We start from the raw sequence: 19,429 nt of genomic DNA on the forward strand, positions 1-19,429 counted from the left end.
TTTCCTGTCATCTGTCTGCGAGAAGTTTAAATATAGTGAAAAGTTTGCTTTAACCTTTACACAAGGAGAGTTTGTGGACTTATATATAAATATAACTAAAACGGAACTTGGTTATACTTTTGCAGGTTATACCCGAAATATTTTATTATATCAACCAAAAAAAGGTACAATTTAATATTAAATGAAAAGTTTTTTTTTGCTTTTTTTTAGTTACAATAGAACTAAATTTAGTAAATATTAGCAAGATTCAGCCCCAAATGTCAATATTTGTATACGTATTTTTCTCTAACATTCGCAAAAGGAAGTATTGCATTCTTTCAGATTTCAACGGAAATAATCCCTTGAAATGAAGAAAGTGGTATTGCAAATTGTGTGATCAGTTTAAACTAATACACTGAAAATAGCAGAAAAATGCTTTTAGTTAAAGTAGTCCAGTCGGGCCTCTTTATTGAGTCAATATTTCTTTTTTGGAGATTTTTCAAAAATTCCACCAATGATTTATCCACTTTGTATTTTTTGGAGATTCTATTGGAAGGAATAAAAGAAAGGGAACTTAAAATAATAATATCAAATCGTATAATATCAAAAAAGAATTTAAATTAGTGCCAAAAATTCCGAATTTGAATAAAATTGACTGAACGACAGTCTAATAATACCCAATTAATTTTTCATGTTTACAGACAAGTTTGTAAACTTTCTCTGTCAGTTTTGAGCAGGTATTGAAGCGAGACTGGTAAGTTTTGGGGGTAATCAGCGTAGAGACTGAATGTGAATAGATGCCTTAGGCACTCATCTCGAATAAACAAGCCTAAAACATTTTATTTAAAAAACACTTAATAAGTAATTGTTTCATTGCAGCAAATAAACTTCAATGTATTGCCAACTACTAATTGGAAAATTAGAACTAGAAGAATTGCAATAAAAGCTGTTAAACAAGAAGCATCTTAAGTGCAGCTGGCACAAGCAAGCGTCTGCAGCAGTCGTGAGTTCACATCACAATTTTTATGTTCTCGTTCAAGTGACACAAGAACGATAATGTGAGCGTAGAAACAGACTCAAAATACGAAAACAATTCTTTGCGCCCGAATCAAATAAATAGAAAACTCGGCAGTTTTAATTGATAATAAAGGTAACAAGTTAATTAGTAGACAGTCAATAGAAATGTCTAATACTCTTTAAAATGTCTTGTGTTTGAGCAACTAAATGCAATAAGCTATTCCAAGATAGGAAAAAACTGGCAGATAATTGAATCCATATTCCACAGCTGTTGCACAATATTTCACACTGAATTTATTTTTTTTCACTTTTTAAAGCAGATTAATGAAATTGAATGAAACAATAGGCTGCGAGGTGGTTTAATAATTCTAGACAAAGAAAAACAAGTTTATCGCTTAAAAGGAAAGTTCGACGTCCACTGAAAGGAAACAACTTCGGACTACAAGACAATTTTCTGACATTTTCTAAAAGAACCATTTCTTTACTTTCAAATCTAAAGTTGATAAATTACCAGAGAAAGTACTTGATTCTATTTACTGTGAAATTATTATGTAGTACAATTTGTTTCATTAATAACTGTTCGCCATTTTACGGGATGCTTTTTTTTTTTTTGCAACAGCATTTGACAGTTTTATAAAATTTTAAGCACGATAGAATTTCTATAGTAGAGAGGTTTGTCTTAGTAATCGAACCATTTACTGTCTAAATGATCTAATGGCAAAGGAATAAAATGTTCTCATTTCTTTCTCTCCTTAACCAAAACTTACAGTTTAAAAACTTAAGTATAAGAAACGATTTGACGACAAAATAAGAAAACACATTCAAAACTAACAACAAATTCAAGTCAGCTAGTATCCATCATTTCATTCATACTTCTGTTCTTAAGTTCAGTTAAACGTTCGAAAATGAATGTGTTTAACTGACATTTTATTACAAATGATCACATTTATAAGTAATTTTACTGCATTAAATTTTTATTAATTAAAAAAAAAAAATAACGAAATCATCACTGATTCCGTCCCACCACACGCAATGTTACGTAATTCGGCTCAATCAAGAGAAACAATAGATCAATTTGATCAGTTTTTTTTTTGGGGGGGGAAAGATTTCATCAATTGCAAATGAAAAACTTTTTGCTGCGAATCTAACACATACTTAGCAAGCTGTTGCAACCGTTAAAAAAATTAGGACATGTAGCAAAGTGAGCTGTGAACTAAGCTAACGGTCATTATTTTAAAGTTAATGAAAGAAACAATACGCAATTATTTGGTCCATTTAATTAAACTAAATTAATTACATATAGGAGAGGAATTAATTGATACACCGCTAGCACAATACATGGTTCTATTTAATACAGTACAAAATACATTACCATCAGTGATGTAAATACTGGATGATATGTAATGATATTTACAAGCCCCGCGCTCTTACAACAGCTCCCACTCATTGTGTATTAGATCTGCAACAACTACCCACAGTTGAACATTTTTAAAGCTCTCGTAAATCTGTATTATAAAATTTACTACAGCCTTAAAACAAATGAGAGAGAGAGAGCAGATAGTTTCAAAGTGCAACCATAATTGCACTAACCCACTCTTTAAACTTTATTTTTATTTTTATGATTTAAGGCGCGACAACATCGGAGGTTATTGGCGCCCGGAGCTTTTTTTCAGTGCACTCCGACATAGTGCTCTCTCGTTACAGACATCACTGTGTCCATCACCGAACAATGAACTGTAAGGAAGGTTCTAGAAAGAGAAAATCTAAGGGCCCAGCAGCTGGATTCGAACCCGTCATCTCCGTGTAAAAATGCATATACCGATTGTTTTTGGTTTTCGTTTTTGACATCTGATTTAAGTGGAAGTTTAGCGCAGCAAAAGGAATAAAAATCGACGGTTTGGGTTCATTGTTCAATTAAACTGATTGGTACTTTACTTTATCTAATAGTTACGCGTTAAAAGTAATATATCATGAATAATCGGTAATCTAAATGTTTAATGTAGTTTCCTTCAATTATATTCATAATCTAGATGTTCTCCTCACAATGTTATACAAGTATATATGCAAGACAAAATAGATAAAAATAAGTAAGTATATTTTATTTGGTTATAAAACTTCTTTACAAGTACTCAATTAAAGGGACTACATTAAATTAAAATTTGAAAATGAATTACTTCTAAATACAAGTATTATTTACTTGTTATTAACTATGTAATTTGTGCTCACGTAAGACGAATTCAAGACTGAAATTCCGTTTTAACTCCTTAATTCAAATCACTGCAGTAATAGACCAATCGCAACATTCCCTTTCTATTTAATATGCGAGTGAATGTGATGATTAAGGAACGGATTTTTATGTATTTAAAAATGCCAAATATTTAATTAAAATATGCATTTATTTTCGTCAATTATGTGGAAAATATGTGATTTTCTTAAAATATTTTCTGGAATATTTAAGTAAAATGGACTTTTTTTTTATGAAAATGGATTTTTTGGGGGGGGGGCAAGTTATAATTATTTATACAAGAAAAGAACATTTTTACAATTTATAATAATTTATTAGGAACAAAATAATTTGTTTTTACAAGTTATAATGATTTATACAACAAAGAACATTTTTACTATTTATAAAAAGATGTGTTAAATTTTCAATTTTGAAAACTTCACTCTTCGAAATTGTTTGCAACCACATGAAATTTCAAATGTTGGAACGTAAAGTGACGACGATCTGGGCGTAAGATGGACTTGTAACGACTAAAAGATCGTTCAACATCTACAGATGTTATAGGTGCCTTGCTGAAAGAAGTTATCTCGTTGGTTGTAAAGGGTACACGATGTTCTGAGGTGACTTCTGTTCCACTGATAATATCAGAAATCTTGCAGATGGTCTCCCACCCTTTGTTCTTGCTCAGTACTTCTACCAGTTTTGATCTGATCAGATCTCCCTTACTCCCAGGAAAAAGTTCTGCTGGAAACTTGCGAAGATATTTAGCAACCAGCTGTTTGTTTGAGGCCGATGTTCGTGGCATTTCACCCAAAAAAGAATACACTAAGTGACCGAACGAAATGAATTGGACACTTCAACGAACGAGCTGAAAGAACAGACAACTTCAAAGAACTAACAAGTGCCCGTCACTGTTTAGCAGCATTCTAAAGGATGGTGCAACCATTGCCCACTGTTCCTGTCAACCACCTCCCAATTATGAAAATATGCCCAAAATGAAAAATCTGTACATATTTTGATTAAATATGTAGAAATATTTATTTATTTTAATCAAATATGTATAAATATGCGATAACATCCAAATATGTGGAAATATGTGAAATAAAAGTAGACTCAAACGGCTTAAAAAGTGTCAGTATGAATACTTCTAGTTGAAAAACGTCTGTAAATTGCCTAGAAAAAAATATGTAAATACATACGAATCCGTTCCCTAGTGATGATTATTCAAATTAAAGATAAATCACAAGAATAATTTGGAATAGTGTTAAAATGCAGTGCCTTTTTAATACTAACTATGATGATGAGATACATCTTTTATTATTCTAACTGAAAAATATTTAAATAATACTAAAACATCTAAAAAATTCAAAAAAATATACTAGAAGTATTAATGAAATGTTGGGAATTTGCTGGATTTGTGTACCTTTTGGCGTTTAATCAACCCTTATACTTAACTTTTTAAACTGTAAGTTTTTGTTAAGGAGTATTAAATATATTATTTATCCAGTATTACTGAATATGCTATTATACTCAACCTTTCTAGTATCTGCTCATAATAATTTTGTATATTAAATCTATTATATTTCGTTATTTTCTTGAATCATAATACCGTTCTAGCATTAGATCGTTTCAGTCTTATAGAAAATAAGCAATAATATTTATAATTCCTTGCATTGCGTTGAAAGACGAGAGCTGAAACCCCTGTTTCGAGAAAGCTTTCCTTCGTTTTTTTACTGTTAAGTGAAAAGTTAATTTTGAAAGATTTTTGTCTTTTCTTCGTTCGGGTTGTTTTTCATTTTGAGCATTTTAGTAAGTGAACTATAGCTATACAGGATGAACTAGTAAGTATTGTCCGTAGGCCTACTGTATGTAGTACATCCAAAGTGGAGTTCAATGACGTATTGGCCACCTTTATATTTTCCTCTGTTCTTGAGTGACGTCACTTTAAAGTTTTTTTTCTAAAATCATTACTTTTTTCCAATAAAAATGTTATTACTCAGAAAGTTTTAGTCCGAATTCGATTCTGATGGCACGGTTAGATAGACAGATAAATTTTCTAAAAATTGAATCCATTTTGAAGCATATGTTATTCTCCAAACAGCCTCAATCGAATGCTGGAAAAATAATAGTAATCGAAATTTTTAAGAAAACTCATTCAGCCCTTACGTGATCATTATCACGCCTAGGTGCTGGCACTTTCTGTAAAAGTTTCCTTGTTTAATGGGCTTTCAAACGGTATATCATTTTCCAGATTCCTTTTGTCAATTTTAATGTAGACTGTCCTTAAATTAGGAAGTCAAAAGTTACAAATTAAGCGTTCTATCTTTCATTTGTTCAATATGTTTGCTTGAAAATCTATGTTAGTAAACTAATTAAGAAGATGAAACAAGACAAAAGATTTCATACAAAAACTTGTTACTGAGCGGAGAAGAAAAGATATAACGACATAAAAACATACTTTAATATCAATCTGAAGATATCATGGAGGTCAGTTATAAAACTTATAATAAAAACTATTGTAGTTTCTGAAGAAAAGCAATGACAGAACAAAGTATGAAATGCTCTTTATTACAAGAGAAATAAAGAATTCTTTTTTAAAGGTCCAAAAAACTATTTGTTACGCTCGTTCGTGACCGTTACAGAGAATTAAGGCTGATTGTCTTTTAACCACTATACCATAGTAACTACTCTAAACTTTTCTTTTACCTTGAGAGCTAGTATAAAGGTAAAAACAATATTACGTCAAAAACTTAACGGCATGAAACTAATAACTGCACGTTTTGAAGATAATACAGTGGGAAATAACCTTACTTCAGATATTACTAAATTGTGTAATTAACCATCAAGTTCGTAAGATAAGAAAGAAATCATTGTTTCCCGAATAGAATACAATCTCATATTGTTTGTCCCGATGTTATTTAGTACTGCTTTAATCAATAAATTAATGTTAATTGCATCCGAAGAAATTCTGTTATGCATTTATTACGCAATTTGTTTTCATTCCTCTACTGCAGCTCATCCTAACCCTCTCATAGAACACCTATCTTCCTCCACATTACCAGGTAATCCTCTAGGGAGATTGAAGAGAAGATGGCCTCGTGATCTACTCTTATCGTGAGAGCAAAGCACGTTACTGGAGTGGCACCACTGGGTGCCTTCTCCACTCATGATTTTCTTCTATTTCTTTTCTCTTTCACCATATTTGCTTGTTGCAACAACTGTTGCAGTGGTAAATTACAATAAAAGATTTAAAAAAAAAAAAAAATTGTTTTAAGTAAACGTCATTCTAAATATGATATTTTTTTTATGGCTCGGTGGTTGAGCACTTTAGCCAATTAAAGATTTTAGGCCTGTGCATGTTAGTCAATCGCTTTGGTTGTTAAGATTGTGTCAATGGAGAGTTTGATAGATAAAAGTGTTCGTATGTTTATTTTATTAGAAGTTTTTTAAGATCTTTACATGTTTTTGAACACAAAGGATGCTCAAAATTCGTTTCAATACCCACTTTTGGATTTGGCAGTAACTTTACTTTACTAAATAGCTCTACAGCTCTGATCGAGCCTTGGCCTCCCTGACAACTTCGAACCACCTCTCTCTGTCCAGCGCCTTCCTTTTCCAATCAGGCTCCGCAAGTCAGCCTCCACATCCTGCATCCAACGCCTTCTTAGTCGCCCTCTACCTCTTGTACCCTCCATTTTGGAGAAAAGTAGTTTTTTTGGCATCCGATTGTCCCCGGCATTCGCACCACATGGCCCAACCATTCAATTCTTCTCGCCTTTATGAATTGCACTATGTCATTTTCCTGATACATCTTATAAAGCTCATTATTGGTTCTTATTTTCCAGTCTCCCATCACCAATATGGTACCGTACATCTTTCTTAAAATCTTCCTTTCAAATATTCTTAACTGATTCACTGTCGCCACACATAGGGTCCAAGTTGCCGCGAAATATGTCACAATTGGCCTCAATCATTGTTTTATATCAATTATTTTTTGTTTTACGTGAAAAGAGAGAAGAATGGAAATCTGGCCTTAACTAGAGACCGGAAATGTTACTTCATCTCATTAAGGAGCGCTATTCTAGCATCTAGGACAAGGAGCTACTCAGTGCTCTACAAGCTTACGGAAAGTTTTTTGTTGGAATTGAAAACCCAGGATCTCCGCGTGAGAATCAAAGAACCCTAACCACCGAGCAATTCCATTTGCCTTCCCTTCCAAAGTAATAATTCTTTAATTTAATGCGACAGTATTTGTTGTAATGGTCATCTAGAGCCCTTTTTCAGGGCGCTGTCCACCTTCCCGACAGTTCTAGTTGGATCAGGCATTGACTGAGTGCTGCAAGTATAGGCTATTAAAATATGCCTTAACTTGAGTCCATTTTGTATCCACAGAACAGGAACAACTTGGTCATGTTTCCCATTTTAATTATTCAATCCAGAAATTGGCTATTTCACAGTAATTTCTCGGCAGTAAAGGAGCAGTGAACACCCCCCAATCTAATGGTTACTTTTTTAAAGATTTTTTTTTTTTTTTTACCCAATATAAAAGTCCCTTAAACGACTGCTTGCTAGTTTTTAATAAATTTCGATTGAACTAATCTTATTTTTTCATTTTAGAATTTATGAGGTAATTTAAAGTTTTAACTTCAATAAAAACTCTCTAAAATAATAAGAAAACTTTCATTTTAAAAAGAACCATCAAACTTTTTGAACCGTAAATAAAAATAATTGAAAGCTCCTTTTTTTAAAAGAAAGAAAAAACTAACTTTATTTATGACAGTGACAGAAGTTTAAATTAGAAAAAATAATGCCAACTATACACGAATATTTTATATCTATAAGAGGAAAAATAAATTTTCACTAATGGTGAAAATGTAATTCCCTTACTTTTCTTATATAACGCAACATGTTCTTGTATTTTACCCTTCCACAAAGAGAAAATCTGTCATAATTTATCTCATAAAAGTTATTTCAAAAAGGAAAAGTTTTAAATTATTACTAAATTCTAGTTTTAACTTTTTGAATTATTATTGTCGTAAAATTAGTGTTACAAATTTTCTAAAAAAAAAAAAAATGATTTAGATAATGAGAAAAGAAAGTGAAGGATGATCTAATGTCAAATAAGTTCCACGTTGAGATGGATAAAATATTGTGCTTTTGTTTTAGAAATCGCCATCAATTTTACAAATCATTAAAAAATAGCTAGTCTTTTGTTTTTTGTAATAAAATATTAAAATAAATTCCAAAAAAGTTGCCATAAATTACTCCTTAATGACGAAAACATTTTATTTTTATTATCTAATAATTGACTTTTGTATAATCTCATTGAGGCTTTTCACGGAAAACTTGAGGCTACAGCTAACCTAGGCAAACAAATATCTGACGGTCGTATAATACGAGAATAATCGTATGTTGGCCGCAGGTAGCCGAATGGGTGTTTTGGTAGCACTGTGCAAGTTTATAGTTTCCTTTAAGTTGTTGGCCTATTTTGATGTTTGATTCTTCCAATTTACCGTTGGTGCTATCTTCTAAAGACCTCCTTCAACGTGGTAATACAGTTCTGTTTACTGCTCTTGCCTGTATCAGATATTCACCTTAAGCGTGTCTTCCTCGCCGTTTTCACGCTTCCCTATCAGCCTGGGCAATCTCTTAACTTTACCATTGCCTCTTAATACTACCTTTAGCTTTGTAAAATAAAGTTTAATGAAGATCTTGGTCATCGGAAAACCTTTTAATCCCTAGCATTCTTTCTCTAACTTTTTTTTTTGAAATGACCTAAGGTTTATTGTTAGAGTTGGTAACCGCAGAACTGATGATCGTTTATAAGCTTCGCAATTCCAGATAATGAAGACAAGGACTTTTTTTTTAATGCAGCAAACAGGCAACTATTGTCGCTTATAGATTAAATGTTCCAAGCTATTTGAAGCGTTGGCATGCAGCGAATTCTTGATCTTATTATTTTTTGATTATCGCTTCAAGCACTTGCTCCTGCTGATATCACTAGTTAAATCTACTCATCGTTCGATCTCTGGAAATTATATAAAATTTAGTCAGACTTTTATTCAATTCTATCCATTCCATAATTGATACAGTTATTACAAACTTTCTGGAAGAAATCTAGACTACTGTTTTGTCGCATTTCGGATGAGTGCTACGTGAAACTGCAGCTTAAAGACAGTGGCCCCTGGTTTCCTGCTTCTAGTTTCACTAGTATGCGATATCTTTAGATTATCCGGCATCCAACAGCTGGATCTGATGCTATGGTGGAATTGTAACAATGAACAGTGTTAGCCTGTTTTCCTTCTCTAACGGATACCGTCCTTTTATATAATCTACCCTCCCGTACCGTGGTCTGTAATGAAGAAAAAGTGTTTTCCTCCACTAATGGTACAGTGCCGCTGCCTTGCACTAGAAATATGCTCCAAGAAAACCATACACTAGATAAAGCAACTAGATTGAATGGACATTTTATTAAAGAAAATAAAGAAAACAAAATAAATAACGTCATCCAATAGAGAAAAGTGGATGAAAAGCAACAAAGTATACATTATTGATTGGAAAGGGCAGAATAATGATAAGAATTGAAAGAAATTGCAGTGAATTCAGGGTCTGTAAGGAGGATTGAACTAGATGACAAGGTCGTACATATATATTCAACCAGACAGACCTAGTTTGTTTATGCATGGATGACACATGGGTTACAAAATAGTGTTGCTACAAGCAAATTGGACCAGTTCTGCGATTCATAATTAATGAGCTATCTGGCGAGATCATTATCATAGTTTTCTATTTTTATTTGAAAACAACGTTTGGTCACATATTCTGCCTTTCCTTTCATTTATTTGGAAGTATTGTCATCGTATCAAGTTTGTGGAATTGAGAGATTTAAAGGAAAATACTTATTTTGAGATTATCGAAATAATTTTTTTAAATATTTTCTAAAGCCCATGTGCAGCGCGAAGAAATGTAGAACAGGTAGAATGGAGCTGTATCTGATTTAGATTAAGTAGACTTAATTAGTTCAATATCATCACGTTCTTCAACTTCTTAGTTACGAGGGTCATTCAATAAGTAACGAGACAAATTATTATTGCTCCAAAACGGTTTATTGAATCAGTACAAAACTTTGGTTACTTTTCAACATAGTCCCCAGCAACACTTATACACTTGTCCCATCTTTCTGCTAATTTGTAAATGCCCTTGGCATAAAATTCTTTGGGTTGATCTCGAAGCCACTTTTGCACCTGATTTTTTACCTCTTCATTGGATCGAAAATGTATCCCTCGTAGACCATCTTTAAGGGGTCCAAACAGATGGAAGTCTGATGGGGCGCGGTCGGGGCTGCAGGGGGGATGTGGAAGGATCTCCCATCCCAGTTTCTGAAGTTTTTCTTTCGTCAGCTGTGCCGTATGTGGACGGGCGTTGTCATGAAGCAAAATCACGTCTTCAGTCAAGAGCCCACGGCGATTCGCTCGAATTGCAGGTCTTATCTTGTTTTCCAGCATGTCACTGTAGTACTGGCTGTTGATTGTTCTTTGGCCTTCAAGAAAATCACAATAAATTGGCCCCTGAAAATCCCAGAATACTGTAAGCATGACTTTACCGGCAAATGGCTAGGTCCTGAATTTTTTCCGAATGGGAGAAGTCGTATGCTTCCACTCAAGGCTCTGTCGTTTTGACACTGGCTCATAGTGGTGGATCCATGTTTCATCACACGTTACAATTCTTTTGAAAAAACCTTCTCCTTCAGTCGAATATCGATTTTTCAACTGTTGACTGATTTGGAGCCGGGATTCTTTGTGAGCGTCCGTGAGTTGTCTGGGCACAGGTTTTCTTGTACTGCAGCTTGTTGTGAATAATGTTATGGACAGTTCCAACACTCGCGTTTACTTTTTCACTTATCAGTTCAACGGTGATACGCCTATTGTCCCGAATTAACGCGTCAATCCGAGATTCAAGAGAGGAAGTCCCAACTTTAGTAAGTCAGAAGGAAGTAGATGACCGAGAGTTATCCTACGAACAAAACTTGATAGCGATTGGCCAAAAATAGTTAGCGTTGAGCCATTTTCCAACATATGCGCTTTACTTGAATATAAGGTCGTGTAACTTCCGTTTTCTGTTCTAAAATACATAAAATGCAGGAAGTTTACACATTATACTGAAAAAAAGAAAAGTCTTCCCTCATAACTCTTGACCCAAATCAAATTTCCATTTGAGAATATTGGAGAAAATCGCTGAAATGTGGAAATTCATTCGGAAAAGCCGTACTTCTGGTTTGATTTGATTGCTAAGTTACAGTTGGATTTCTTGATGAGGAATTAATCGAAATATAAAAGTTTCAATTTCTAGCGATTTATTGTTATTATTGTATTATTATTTTTGTTTGAGGTGTTACGATCAACTGAACATTTTCTAGAATCAAAAATTATCGGACTTAGGGAACCTCAAATCAGATAGTTCTGATATAAACTCAAAATCGAAAGTCGTTCGTACGTTTTGGCAAAACAGAAAACATTATCGTAAAGTACTTACTTCAGGTTGACTAATTTTTGCAAGTTTAAACTTTATTCGACTTTTCTAGATATGTAATGTCTATAAGCGTTTCCCAACCTTTTTTTGGCTCGCGTGTCACTTGGTTGTACATCATGCTAAATTGTACCACTTCGTAAAAATGATTGTATTTCGTGAAATTTGTTATTCCGAGTTTGTTATTTTATTACTGTCATCTTTATTTGTATAGAGACACAATGTATCTGTTACAAAGGAGTTCAAGTTCATGTTCACTTTATAAACTTTATAAAGTGTAAGTTATTAGTTTTAAAACTTTTTTTTTAATAATTAAAAAATGCGTACATATTTTTCTCTTCAAGATTATTAATTAATTTACAAAGTTCTTCTTTAGGATTATTATATCTGTGCCCAAATCTTCTAAATTAATTTCTTTTAAGCATTCAACTACCTATAAGTACCAATTAAATTTAATGTTGCTTTAATTAATGTTATTAATTAAAATAATTTTTATGTATTTTTTTTTGCGCATCAACAGCTGAGGTTATTAGCACCCGGAGCTTTTTCCAGTGCACTGCCGGCCTCCGGACAATGTTCTCTCGTTACAGACAACACTGTCCATCTACAGTGAGCTGACAGTGAGCTGTTACTGACAGTGAGCTGTAAGAAGCTCCTAGGAAGAGAAAATCTAAGGGTCAGCTGCTGGATTCGAACCCGGGGGACCTCCGCGTGGGTGTCCAGTATGCTAACCTCATAGCTAATCCCTTCCCTTAATTTTTATGTATTGTAGGAAATAACGTTTCTATGATATTTTTATGCTTTATTTTTTTTTTAAATTTTTTATGTGCGCCATTATTGATTATTTTACGTGTACCACCAACCAGTAATACGCATACCACCAGCGTCAATCCAATTCCTAAATACTTTTATTTTTCTCATTCCATAAATCTCAAAAGATTCTTTTTGTTTACAAAATCTGTTTCGAATACCATTTAAAAAAAAGTAATAAATGAAATAACACTTATAATAAGCAAGATAATGTTACAGCAGCAAGAAGAATTACAGTTTTTAAAAAGTACTACAGTTGGAAATGTACTTAGAAGGTTGGAAATGGTGCCCAGGTCCCAGCGCTCCCTTAGCTATGATTCAGCTCGCAGTTAGTTACTCAGCGGCTTGATTTATGGGTTCCATTAAAAAAGGGCCAACCAGAAACAAAACCGCAACCACTATACTCCCCTCCACCATCACCAAATTATAGAGTGTCGGAAAGTAAAACTAACTCAAATATATTTAATTTTAATTAAATGTAATTACTATCTGAAAGTCTTCTTAAAATATATTCTTAGTGCAGCTTTATAAAAGTTCAGTTCCTATATAAGGCAAAACAGAATTTATGTGACTAGACTTCTCTTTTTTGTGTCCCTTAATGTTTCGCCTATAAGACAAATGAACTGGAAATGCGCCTTTCAACTTCTAGAGTAAGTTAAATTTTTAATGGGACGCAAAAAGTATCAAAATAAAAAACCCAGTAAGAACAAAATAAAAGTAAAATCTCTTATTAAGTGAAATGCTAAATAAATTAAAAATGATTGTTAAATCGATTTAAATCGATATCTCTAAGGCAAAAATGTAACTAATTCTTTTTGTGTAAAAAGAATCAAGTAACGTCTGTTTTGCGTCCAACTACATTTCTTAAGATTATATTTTGGTTCCCTTCCTCCAAGCGAACTTTACTATAGAACACAAAGCCACAGTTTCTCGCCCGAGTGTAACTATTTGGATCTAGTTTTAGCGAATAAATTCAAATACTGATATCGGACTACATTTTTTTTGAATCTACCATACTGTGATAAGTCAAAATTATTAAGTTTTCATATGTACCTAAAATAAAATTCTAAATAATTTATTTTTACAATTTTTGATTAGATTTAGTATAGAAATTACTTATCTATACTTTAATTGTATTTAATTGAAAAGAAAACACTTTTTCGGCAATCCTAAAAAGAAAAAGAAAAGGGCTGAATTTTCAATTAGAATTATGTAATTTAACTCACAGGTAATATAAATTAAATGTTCATTAGAAAAGCTGAGTAGATGATTCGAGTAAATACAGAATCATGCTGATCAAAGTACCATCTTTTTATCTTATAAATTATAGAATAAAAATTTGGTTGCACTAAAATTTGAAAGAAATTGATTTGCAAGAGTTTGAGAAACACTAAACCAGTGGTTCTTAACCGGTGTTCCGCGTAATTTCAATTTAAAATGTATTGAAGATTAGAAAATTTTCTTATTTGTAGCAACATATTTTTATGTTCATTATTTGATTAATTAAATTTGAGAATTTATTTTTTAAAACTATGTAATAATTTATCCTTTTTAATTTTAATTAATACATATATCTTTTTTGAAAATTATATTCGATTTTTTATTATTCATTTTAAGTTCTTGCTAAATGCCGAATTTCAATTTTTTAATGTTAGTGTTCCGCGAGAAAAATATATACGTCTTTGAAAAGGTTAAGAACCACTGCACTAAACTAACGAAAGTAGTTCTAAACGGTAGAAACAGATTATATAGACCAGCAATATTGGTATGTCTTGCTGGTTAGTATACTCGGAAATCTTCAATTAGAAGGCGAGCATTAAAATTGTTACTTAAAATGTTGTAGCGATCTAAACTCTTACTACAGAATAAACGACTTATGCTACACTACGATACTGAAACCTGCCTGGACTTACGGAATGGAACTTTGAGGCTCAGCCAAAGCTTCCAATATCTACAAAAATCCAATCCTTCCAGTCAAAAACCTCTGCGTCGAATCGCTATTGCTCCTTACTATGTCTCTAAGTCTACCTTGCACCGAGATTTCCTTGTTCCTTATGTTTCAGAAGCTATAAGATCCTGTTATATTAAATTCCACACATCAATCACCTCACTTCCTAATCCACTAGTTTCCCAACTTACAACTCTACCAGTATTTTACGTGTCATCCTTGGGCGCCACGGTAGCCGAGCAGTTAGAGGCGAGACCTGCGAAGCCAATACTTATTGTGGTACTGGGTTCGATTCCCGGTCTTTAGGCCTTGGATTTTATTTAATGGTTAATAAAAGAAATTTACTGTACAGTATGTTTGCTAGTCGCCTCCGTCCACGACACCTAATTGGTAGTTGGACGTTAAGCCCCGCCTGAAAAAGTAGGCAATTACTTTACTTTACTCTATCAGGAAATCCTCCCAGGCGGTTGAAGCGCAGGTGGCCACGCGATCTTCTAAATGAAGAAAGTGACAGTGCACAATAGTTTACTGTTCTTCTTTGGGAGTTTCACCAATGGGTGAATTCTCCCATCATGCTATTCATGTATTTATTCTATGTATCATGTTGTATCAGCTTCATTTGTTGCAGAATTATACTGCAGTTGTGAAAATAAAGTAAAAAAAAAAAAAAATATTGTGATGTGGTAAGGTAGGCTAGGATTAGAACTTTTGTAAAATATGAGCATTGTTTGTCCGGAATTAATGTAATTGATTGTCTGAAACTGGGATGATGAATAAAGCTGAACTTCATTTTGTAAGTTTTGGTTCGTTCTACTCTAGTTATTAGGAAGTAATGATCACCCAAGGAATAACGAGTGGAGGAAGATAGATTAATGCTGGCCCAGAGATGCTTCCTCAGGGTAGAAATCTGTGGTTAGTGATCCGTGGATTTCCTGGATTTTAGCTAGGATTCCCTTTAATGGTGGTCCACGCAAATATTTCAGACATTAATTAGCAGGTTAAATCTTTATCCATTAGAGATTCTATGACCGTGACCTCAGGTAGTGTCTGTAATTTAAAATGATAATGATGGGTTTAGGGGTTAGCTGTGTGGTTAGCCTAATAGATTACCCTCGCGGAGAACTCCGGGTCCGAATCTAGTTCCTAGATTTTCTCTTCCTAGAAGCTTTTTACAGCTCAATTGCGGTGATGGACTATGTTGTCTGTAACAACAGTACACTGTCCGATGGCAGGCAGTTCACTGAAATAAAACTCCGACTGCCAATACAATATCAGAAGTTTACGCGCCTTACATTAAAAAAGAGAAAAAGACATAAATCTAATTTCCCTCAGCACTGAAGAATCTAAAGCAATTTTAAGTTGGCAAGCTTTCTCGTAGCATTAATACCATCCCTGTCTCTCATCATCTTAATTCAAACTGTTATTTTGCATCATTGATTTTAAATACTTCTTGTACAAAGAGTTTTTGTAAAAATACCTGCTACACTCCCCGCCAATACCATGTCCATTTCAATGATAGCTCTTTGCCGAAGCAATAATCGGCTTAAGAATTAAATATTTAATTCTGGTGTTCTCTGTCTGGTCTTCGAAAAATTTCCGAGAGAATGAACAAGGATGTTATTTTTTTATTTTTACATTTTACCTTAAAACGATTATCTTTAAGCTGTAATCTGAAATGGCTATCGTTTACTTCACAAAAAACAAAAAAAAGAATTAAGTCTCCTCATCATAGGATATGATTTTCAATCTACTGAAACCATCATTGGGACAGCCCACTTTCCTTACTTTGGGAAATTGGCATCCCATAACTTACCTACACTAAAAGTTTCACTATCAAAATTGTATCGAATGGAAATATCGATTAATTATTTTTGGTGACTGATTCATTGTTTCAATAGGATGAAAAGTTACTGCCAATTGAACATTTTCAGTCATGATATATTTTTATTATGCTGAGCTTTCGACCTAAGGTCATCTTCAGGGCTGTGGAACATATTTACAGTGTGTTAACAATAATTATATTAAAAAGAATATGTACTCGTATTTTATGAAATTTACAAAATTATTTACCTAATTTACAAAGTACTATTTTACATCATTAAAGGGTTGGTGTATCTTCTTGTCTTGTCTGTTCATGGACTGAGTGTGATCGGCCTGTGTGTGATATGTGTTTGGTTGTGAGGAGGTCAGTGTTGCCAATTGTCAAGTAGTTTGTAGTAAGTTTGCGCATATGTTGTTTAAATTGTTCGTGTCTGTTTTGAAATTTAAACTGTTTTCTGTCTTAGATATGAATATCATTTCTAGCACTTTCCTTTTTTTGTGTGTTGATTTCTGATTTAAATATCTTTGTGTTTGGGAAATCGAAAGTGTGATGATTTTCTGTGCTGTGTAAGGAAAGTGCTGTGGTGTTCTTTTTTAGTTTTGTGTCGTAAGAGTGTTGGTACAGTCCTTTTTTTTACAGTATTTAAAAAAATTAGGTAAATAATTTTGTAAATTACGTTACATTATACATATTCATTTTAATACAATTATTGTTAACACACTGTAAATATGTTCCACAGCCCTGAAGATGACCTAGTCCCTGGGTCGAAAGCTCGTCATGATAAAGTTTATAATGACTGAAATTGGCATTTAATTTTTCATCCAAGAGAAATATTGTTACATATATTAAATCGGGTGTACAAATGTTGATGCTGATATTAAATCGAGAATGACGTATAATACAGAAAAAAAACAGATTTTGAAATTACAACATTTAGGGAACTTCATTGTTCTTTTTATTCTAATCGGAAAAAAGAAGTGCGTCCCTGTTGTTCGGTTAAAACACTTGGCTCCCGAATTAAACGACGGGTTGAGGGTGCTCATTGTTGAAATAAATGTTAGTCTCAGAAATACTTCAAGGAAAATTGAACTTCTAATTTGCCCGAAAAACTGAAAATATAGTTTTCGAAAATAGATGGGGCTTTTGGAGGATTTTTTTTAAATTAAGTACTAATGCGGTTTCATAAATTAATTATTAAAAAAAGATTACAAGTGGCTCTTTTAAAAAAAGTTGCACAGGACTGCAACAGAACATCAGGGGTATACGAGGGTCGTTTGAAAAGTCCGTGCAAAGTCAGAGAGATAGCACCACTGGCGCGTATCAAGGTTATGTTTAGTTAGTAGCATCTCTTGGAAGAACACACACCAAGTTTCAGCCAGATCGGTCTATTTCTTTGTGTTTGGCATTCGTTTGAATCGAGGAAGTCGAGTGATTTTCAAAAAATGGACGAAAAATAATTTCGTGTGTTGATTAAACACTACTTTATGAAAGGCAAAACGCCTCAGGAGACTAAAGAGAAGCTTGATAAACATTATGGTGACTTTGCACCTTCGATTAGAACAGTTTATAAGTGGTTTCAAAATTTTCGGAGTGGCCATATGGGCACAAGTGACGCTGAACGTTCTGGACGCCCTGTTGAGGTTACTACTCCAGAAATCATTGATAAAATCCATGATATGGTGATGGATGACAGAAGAGGGAAGGTGCGTGAGATTGCTACTGCTGTGGGCATATCGAATGAACGGGTACATAATATTTTGCATCAACATTTGGACATGACAAAGCTATCCGCAAGATGGGTGCCGCGATTGCTCTCGCTTGACCAAAAACGAAATCGTGTGAAGTGTTGCAAGGACGGTTTACAGCTGTTCCAGAAGAATCCGCAAAACTTTAAGCGTCGTTTCGTCACTGTGGATGAAACATGGATACATCACTACACCCCTGAGACCAAAGAACAATCTAAACAATGGGTTACCAAGGGGGAATCTGCGCCAAAAAAGGCGAAGACCGTTCCTTCGGCCGGAAAGATTATGGCGACTGTCTTTTGGGATTCGCAAGGAATAATCCTCATCGACTATCTGGAAAAGGGTAAAACTATTACAGGTGCATATTATTCATCGTTATTGGACCGTTTGAAAACCGAGCTGCAAGAAAAACGCCCACGATTGACCCACAAAAAAGTCCTTTTCCATCACAACAACGCACCAGCTCACACCTCAGCAGTTGTGGTCGCAAAATTAATGGAAATAGGGTTCCAACTCGTTTCACATCCCCCCCTATTCTCCAGACTTGGCTCCCTCGGACTACTATTTGTTCCCTAATATGAAGAAATGGCTGGCGGGAAAAAGATTTTATTCAAACGAGGAGGTGTTTGCAGAAACGAATGGCTATTTTTCAAACTTGGACAAATCCTATTATTCGGAAGGGATCAACAAACTAGAGCAGCGTTGGACGAAGTGTATAAGCCTAAAAGGAGACTATGTTGAAAAATAAAAAAGGTTTACCCCAAAAAATTAAGTAGTTTTTATTTTTGCACGGACTTTTCAAACGACCCTCGCATGATTGGGTCATATCTTAACTTAAATGTTTCTCTTTAATTTAGGAACAACTCAGAGGAACCACGCCATCAATCTCTTCAGCACAAATGGGCTTCTTCCACCGAAAACGAAATAATTTAATTTACAGATAATGAATGTAAACTGTAAAATTTAAAGCCTTTCACAATACTCTTTGAAAGGTACCATTTTTTAGCTTGCAATTTAGATTGAATTACCCAGTTTTTGGTGGTTTCCTCTAGAATGTGGTAAACAAAGGATAATTGAAAGAGAAAAACCCAGTGACGAATATGGTTGGAACTGGTGTGCTATGTACAAGTAATAAAATTAGCATACAATGTGGAAAAAAAATAATAAAATACTGAAATAGAACTTTTGAGGAAACCCTTCCTTTTACCCTAGACCAAAATTAAATCCACTCTTTACAATTTGGTTACCCGAAAGGAATAGGAATAATTAAAGTGCGCGTTTCTTGCTTTAATTAAAATTCTCCCTCACTACGGATAAGACTCACGGATTAAGACAGAAAAAAAAGAAGAAATTGAGAG

At 33.7% G+C, this 19,429-nt stretch overlaps 1 protein-coding gene and 1 long non-coding RNA gene across 2 annotated transcripts in view; one reads left to right on the forward strand and one right to left on the reverse strand.

Annotated features, from left to right (window-relative positions):
- Pgant2 (polypeptide N-acetylgalactosaminyltransferase 2) overlaps positions 1 to 19,429 on the reverse strand; it is a 358,252-nt gene that overhangs the window by 16,006 nt on the left and 322,817 nt on the right. The window lies entirely within an intron of this gene.
- LOC141457308 (uncharacterized) lies at positions 26 to 12,991 on the forward strand. Its single transcript, XR_012460304.1, has 3 exons — positions 26 to 164; positions 859 to 1,129; positions 12,776 to 12,991. It is a non-coding gene; the product is annotated as an uncharacterized lncRNA (long non-coding RNA).

Source organism: Rhodnius prolixus, unplaced genomic scaffold (genome assembly GCF_049639745.1).
Source record: "Rhodnius prolixus isolate KJV_2025 unplaced genomic scaffold, Rpr scaffold_10, whole genome shotgun sequence".
NCBI classification, from domain to species: Eukaryota; Metazoa; Arthropoda; class Insecta; order Hemiptera; family Reduviidae; genus Rhodnius; species Rhodnius prolixus.